Source organism: Apostichopus japonicus, chromosome 17 (genome assembly GCF_037975245.1).
Source record: "Apostichopus japonicus isolate 1M-3 chromosome 17, ASM3797524v1, whole genome shotgun sequence".
In the NCBI taxonomy this organism is placed as follows: Eukaryota; Metazoa; Echinodermata; class Holothuroidea; order Aspidochirotida; family Stichopodidae; genus Apostichopus; species Apostichopus japonicus.
This window is the reverse complement of record NC_092577.1, coordinates 24,057,073-24,064,462: the sequence shown is the minus strand read 5'-3', so window position 1 is coordinate 24,064,462 and position 7,390 is coordinate 24,057,073.

The window sequence follows — 7,390 nt, the reverse complement described above, 5'->3', positions numbered from 1 at the left end:
ATTCGGCAGATCTCCTTGGCAGGTTCACAGGTGGCAACATTTGTAGCCTCATAGATCGTCTTGTGTTGGTCCGTCAGGTTCAGCACTCTTACTGGGGCAACTGCTCGAGCTACCATCATTCCATGTTTATCAAGAAACCTCGGCAGCATCTCTACAACGGCGGCAATTCCATTGGATTTCTTTTCCAGGGATGCCGGTACAACTGCTTCACAGCCAGGAGGAATCATGACATTCTCGGCAATTCTAATGCGGCAGCAAGACACTTCAACTTGCTCCACATTCCCGGAGGTTTGCTCTCCTATCGTAACCTTTCCGCTACCAGCCTCAATCTGAGTTGTAGTCCCGCAAGAAATCAATTCCCAGGTTTCCTTCAGTCTCGATGTCCGCTACCCATACTTGGTACAGAAATGGCATTGTAGACATCTGGCCTTACGATGGTGACATCTGCCCGGTGTCTACGACAAATAAAAATTTGACGTTCTCCAATTGCCCTTCAACTGTTACATCTCGGCTACTTGCTCCCCCTTTTCGCTGACTTCACGGAGGTTGTAGTGTCCCCTACTACCGACCTTCGACCCCTAAACTCGACAGGTTGGAGTTTTCCTGTGGTGATGTTTGCATGGCCCCTTCAGGATAATCTGTAGCCCTATGACCTTACTTGTTGCATTTAAAACATCGTCCTCTGAACTCCACTCCACCCGGTTTGCCACTTCCTGTATATCTCTGGCCCCTGTTGTTCTTGAGCTCGCCTTTAAGTTCGTTAAAGCCGCTCTAATTGCTTCGATGAGGGCGCTTGTCATCTCACTCTGCTGAGTCTGCTCTCTAGGTTTTGTCTCACCAGATTCGTCAGGTCACAGTTCCGCCGGAAGCCACATCTCGAACAAGCTTTCTTGCAATGACAGCTTCCTGTAGGGTCGTAGGTCTAGATTGGTAAACCCGCCATCTGGTATCTGGATCTTGCAAGCAGTCAACAAAATATTCTTTCGCCAATGCATCATGCATGGAGCCGCCGGGAGCATCAGGACAGGCCTTAAATACTTGTCTACGCAAATCTGTGCCAATTCTGGTAGACTGACATTTTGGTTCCGGAGTAGGGCTTTGTGCAGTTCGCATTGATTTTATGGAGCGAACCTCTGCTTTAATGCTACTGTTAGAGAGCCTGGTCATTTCTCATATACTCTTCAGGGAGATAGATCCCAATAGTGCTTGAGCTGGCCCTCTGAGATTCGCTGCCAGGTTTTAATGCCATCGAAAGCGGGCTCCCGCCACGGAGTTCCGACACTATCTCGAGTTGAATGAAAAAATCTTTCCATGGGGTTGATTCGTCATATGTTGGAGTGTTAGCATTTACACGTGCTGCGGATGATTGGGGGTACCCGAACTGATTGTTAGTTCTGGGCAACATAGCCATGACTTTCTCTCTGGTATGGAGTGTAGTATAGGGATTGATTCATATCCCTTTGGTCACAGTCTGTGTTCAGGAAAGGATTGGTCTGTAGCCTTTCTTCCTTCTGGAATGGATTTCTTGATGGCTGTGAGCTCACAGGTGACGTACATTCGTCCATTAGCAGCCAGTATTCATTTGAATGTGCCTCTGACATAGTTGGTGTATGCAGAGTGTTTTCTTGATTCTTTCAGGAATAATTTGACAAGTCCCAATATTCTTCCTAAAGATAGTACAATTCTTCTCTATCATCGGTTCAAGCTCAAGTATTGCCAGACTGCATTGCAGATTTCTCCACTATGTTCATCAGCATGAGTAGCTAAAGTCTTTCCGTAAAAATTACGAGACTGCATTGTTTAGAGAACCGGAGTCTCTTCTGTGGGAGAACCAGAGTGTGACTCTGAGAACCATCAGAGTCCCTTGTTGGAGAGTCTTTTCTGTTCTTTGTCTTTTCTGTTCTTTGTTCCACCAGATAGCTACACCTTTGTTGAGCCAGCATACAATTTCTTCAGAACCGGTGGTCTGGTTTAGTATTCTTTTCGAGGAGTTCAGAATGCCACCGCTGCCACCAGTTGTTGCGTGCCGAGGGCTCCTTAGCACAGCAGATCTCTACGGAAAAATTGTTGCTAGCCTGTGTAACAAGCTACCCGCAGATTTTTCGTGACAAAGTTCAACACAATCTGCACTTTCATGCTGTACTTGAAATATACTTGTTGAGATATCGCTGATCCTCTAAGAACAAATAAATATTGATGCCACATGGTCGTATTCGCATTTTTGTCTCTTATTGATTTCCGTCAGCTTCCAGAGTGTAAAACCATTACTTTGCTGTTAATGTTTATGCTATCGTCTGTTCATATCGAAGTGATGTAAATTTTTGTAAATACAATCCCTTTCCATCGGAATATCAACAAATGGATTCACCTTTCCTCGAAATAATGATTTGGCGTAAAGAAGGAGATAAAGTCCACAGTCGTTTCTTCACGACTCAGATGTCATCTTAACTGGCCATTTCTGACATTTGAACGGCTTGCCTTCTCATGAGGATCTATCTGAAATGAAACACCTGAAACGCTTCATTTCATCACTTGACGTGCAGTATTTGAGTGGGTCGAGGAAATAAAGAGATTTGCTTACTAAATTTGCCGCTAACAGGATCCAGTGATATCCATCCTTATTGACTGGGAGGAGAACCCATGTGCAATCAACAAGTCTCTAGCTTCTGTACCATTTACGAGCTTGTACATTAGCAGGAATTCCTGAGCTCATGTGAAATGAGTTGCAGATAAAAACATTGAAATCTGCAACTTTGGTTTGAAGGAAACCAAGCTGATCGTTAATTACTTCATCATTTCAGCCATGATTTTCGTAACAACGATTCATATTTGTCATAATTCGCTGAGCTCTCGTAATCATTGATTATTGGGCTTGCGTTTTCTGATGTCTCCCTTAATGTCTTTGCTGGTCTTTCACCCAGGGTTGCATGTGGAGTTTCATGTTTTTACAGATCAAGGTTTTTTGTTAACTTTCATTGATCAGCAATGGGGATTTCATGCTGTACATTAAGCCGTCTAGACAGTTGTTGTGATCTGTCTTGTTCTTTTCGATTGGTTCCTCCTTGCTGCTCATTTGTTGTCACCATACGCGCAGCATCTTTCTTTCCCTTTTCCTGCTGCTTTTCTAGTTTTATTATTTCCATTATTTTCATTATTTCCATTATTTTCATGACCCCAGCTTCAGATCTCGACTTCATTTCATCTCTCGTTTCTGTACGGCTCCTTTTCCACTTTTCTTGCACTAATGTGGTTAATTTTTTCCGCCTTCCTTCGTTTCTTTACCCGGTGTTAGAGAACGTATTTTCGTTGATGTGCTTGAATTCCGACATATATTCTTTGCAGCAGTTCATCAAGTCGGAGTCTGTAATTTGCAAGTGTTGTCGTCTTGAAAATTTTGTTCCATGACTCCATATAACCTTCAGTCCGCGGCGGATTGCGTAACAAGTATCAGTTTCTGTAGTATCTGTTCCCTTAGGGAATGGTGATACACACCTGACGATGATCACACAGTCACAGTCCCGATGCAAGGGGACTGGGGCTGAGAGCGGATCAGTCGTTTGGTAGTTTGGTTTTCGTGCCCAGGTTCTTTCCTGGGTGACTTTTTCTTAAAAAGTATCAGTTTCTGTCGTAATTTGCATTAATGTATGATGGCGAAAGTCGAGTAAGGTCTCCGAGCATTATATTGGACTAAATGGCAACTGTCGGAAGTAGATATTTCAACATCTTCTCTAGGAGTCGTACCCCTCTGAATGTATTTGCCTTAACTGTAGGATCAATGGCTTCCTCTAAATTTGCTTCATTCTGTACAGCTTCTCTGGCTTTGGCATCGACACTTTGATTTAATGCAGTAAAACTTAATGTTTCCTGCATAAGTGCTTCTTCTTCTGTGTACCTTGATGTTTGAGGTTTAACTGGCGAGGCAGAACTGTCACATCCACTGACCTCTTCGTCGCAGTTGTGACTCTTTCATCTTCAACAGTCTCTGTTGCTTCTCGTTGTAACACAATATCGAGAATTGATTTTTTGTGGAGTTGGCACAACGCTGTATAGCGTTCATCTCGGAGTACAACACAAACGGAAAACAATAATCGCCGGTACGCTGGTAAAAGGTGAACTCCTGCAAGCAGACGGAATATGATCATCACAAACCATTTCTGTTCTTTCCTGTAATATTTGCGGCAATAGTCTTTGCCGTCTTTCATTACATGACTGAAGCGGGTATGTAGACTCATTCCATTTACTTCAACTTGTGATGCCTCACCATTGGCAATTTTCCAGCATCTTTCCAGGTATGATACAAGTAATGGCAGGCTGCGGTCATCGCTTGAAATCAGAGTATCCATAAATACTCTTCTCTCTATGTCTGAAAATCTGAAGCCAGTTTGATATGGTAGGCTCAGATTTATTGATCGTAACCAGCTCGGTCACCGGGCATGGTGAGCTTTTCAGATTTTCTTCCTGTCTTGTTTGGTTCGGCATCAGCATCGCATAGTAAAGATATTCTTTACTGTCGGCCTTCCAGGCTACGGACCCCGTTGCGTCCCAATGTAACGGAACTGCATCTCGTGGAACAGGCGCACTCCGGCGTCTGTGAACGTGATCATATAGCTTGGAACTGCAGATATTTGCCGGATATACTTTTTCAGGTTGAGCTGCTCTTTCACTAGGAGGCTGGTAACGAGGTCCTTCTCACTTGTCGACGTCTCCCTTCATAGCTGATTTGTCGGCACCTGCTCCAGTTAGATTTCCGCTGGCGAATACACTGCCATCCATTTCCAAATGTTAAAAACCAAACTGAAAACCCAAAAACAGAAATCTCTCACTAACCCACAAATGTATATAATGTAGCGTCAAAGGTGACGCGGAAAAGGACACGGACCCAAAGGCCAACAGAACCAAAACAATAAAGCTCCACAAGCCAAAAAGCCAACTTCAAACCACAAACAGAACCCCCCAACCCATATTATATAACGACCACACTGACCTAACAACTAACTCACTCCAAAATTAATCCGGAGTACGCCGTCCCGACAGGCTTGCGCATTACCTGCAAAGTTTTCCCAATACGGGTCTTTTCAGGCCCCTAGCAGTGTTCCCCTTTTCCTTCGTGCGAGCACAGTTCTTAGCTCCCCGTCAACCTGTCAGGAACAGGAGGTCCACTAGCGACCATCGTGTCCGGTATAGTGGAAGCGGGCAGGGTGGAAGGGCCACTCGAGTCAATGAGACCAGTGGCCTGTTTCGTCTCCTCAAACCAATCGGAGGACTCCTTAGCCACAAATGTCCTCCATTGGTGAGTCACAATCCGGGCTACTTTTTTGGACGGTGGTGTGTTTGGGAGGGGTTTTTCGTTTCGCTGCGTGCGGGTCGTCCTTTTGTAGTTTTTTGAATGTTTCTGTGGGGGGGGGGGTGTTGGGCGTCTTTTGTCTCTGCAGGTCGGCGGGCGTATGTTGTTTTTTTGGCTCGCTTGACCTGGGTTTCGTTTTTCAGAATGGGATGGTTCGGTAGTGCCGTTTGGCCGTGACGTTTTGTATCCCGCATGGCGGATCACGTAAAAAGCACAATCTGGGACACTTAATGTCTCTTGGGCCAGTTGGCTCGGAGCCCGACTAATATCACCGATGGCAGGCGTAGCGGCATCCTGCTCCGCATGCCACTCCGCTAGTACCATCTCCGCCGTTTTGTCCAGCTCTGCCTCAGTGGGCAGTCTCGGCAGACGAGGTGGGACACGAAAGGGGGAACAAATCCTCCACCGGGGCGCTAGTGTCGGACACTGGGGCAATCAACGGAGCATCGGGTGATATGGTGTCAGAGGCCGGAACGGGGACCGCTTCAGCCACGCCCGTAGCCACTCTCGCGGCGTATGAGCGGTCTGGGCATAAACGGACGAGATGGCCCGTTTTCCCACACGAGTTACACACGATATCTCCTTTACACTCGGCCAGGGTATGCCCAACCTGTAAACAGCGGCTACACCGCTTGTTCGAGCACAGCCTGGCCTCATCAGGTGCGTATCCAGGGGGGCGCTGGGGGCGCTGGGGGCGCGCGCCCCCCGGGTAAGAAAAAGAGGAGAGAAAAAAAGAGGGGAAAAAAGAGGAGGAGGAGAGGAAGGAAGGGAAAAGAAAAAAAGGGAGGAAAAGAAGGGAGTAAAAGAAAAACGCGAACACACCGGGAAGAGAAAGAGGAACAGTGACATCATTACATTCACGGGTAGCCAGTGACGGATCAATGATTTCGTAAAAGTGTGACTCACCCTACCCCTTACACCGACAACTCCATTTTTTGACGTTTCCATTTTCCTCTCTCACAAATGATCTATATATATATACTATATATGGTCTATCATAACGCGTGTGTAGAATTGTGCTATGAAACCAACTGTGGCTGGTCTCGAACTCGACCGTGTCGTCGGGGAACATGACGCATTTTGGAATGGGGGCGACCGCCCGCCCCCCCCCCCATTCAGCATTTTTTTAAATGATATCGCTAAGTAATTTCAAAATAGAAAGTGCTTAGAGGCACCTTACAAGGCCTGGGAAGTGTCATTTCCAGCGATCTGGGAGACATTTTCTGCCAAAATTTGCTTGTACGTTTCGCGCTAAGAAATGGTCCTGGGTAGTGCCATTTCCAGCGATCTGGGAGGCATTTTCGGCCAAAATTTTCTTGTACGCTTCGCGCCAACCTATGGTGGCGCTACGCTTAGATAATTTGCCTACAGGCTACGCCCCTCCCTTGGCAAATTCCTCGGTACGCGCCTGTTCGAATTTGTAACGCAAACAGCAGATATCACATCATATCAGTGAGCATGAAAATGGCGTTCCAGGATGAAAAGCCTCAAAACTGTCCGACTTGCGTGAAAAAACTGACCAAAAATTTTCGCGCGCTTGGCGCGCATTCAACGTTTTTATGCCAATATCATATAAGCAAGCATCGGTTATTACATCGCATGCCATCATGTACCGTACGGTCCGTTCAAATTGCGCAGTACACCGCGGGAAGCTAATGTAAACAACGACATGTCTCATGTAGATGTATTAAAAGCATGGAGGTCCAATTATGTCAAAACTCTCTTTTACATTAGTTATGGCGAATTAGGGGCTGCACCACCGCCGCGCAGTGGCGGAGCGTCCATACGGTCAGGGGGGCCTATGACCCCCCCTGACGGACTCGAATGGACTGCTGGCGCCTTTTTCAGCTCTTGACCACTTTTGACTTATTCTAGATTATTGACTTTTTTATTGCGCTCTCATCTACTTATTGACATTTGTCACATTTTGTTGGTGTAATTTGGCGATGACACCTTACTCTTCGTTTATCTGCATATTAGCCAGGCCCGGAAAGGGTCATTTCCGGCGATCTAGGGAGTATCTTTACTGAAAATTTTTCTGTACGC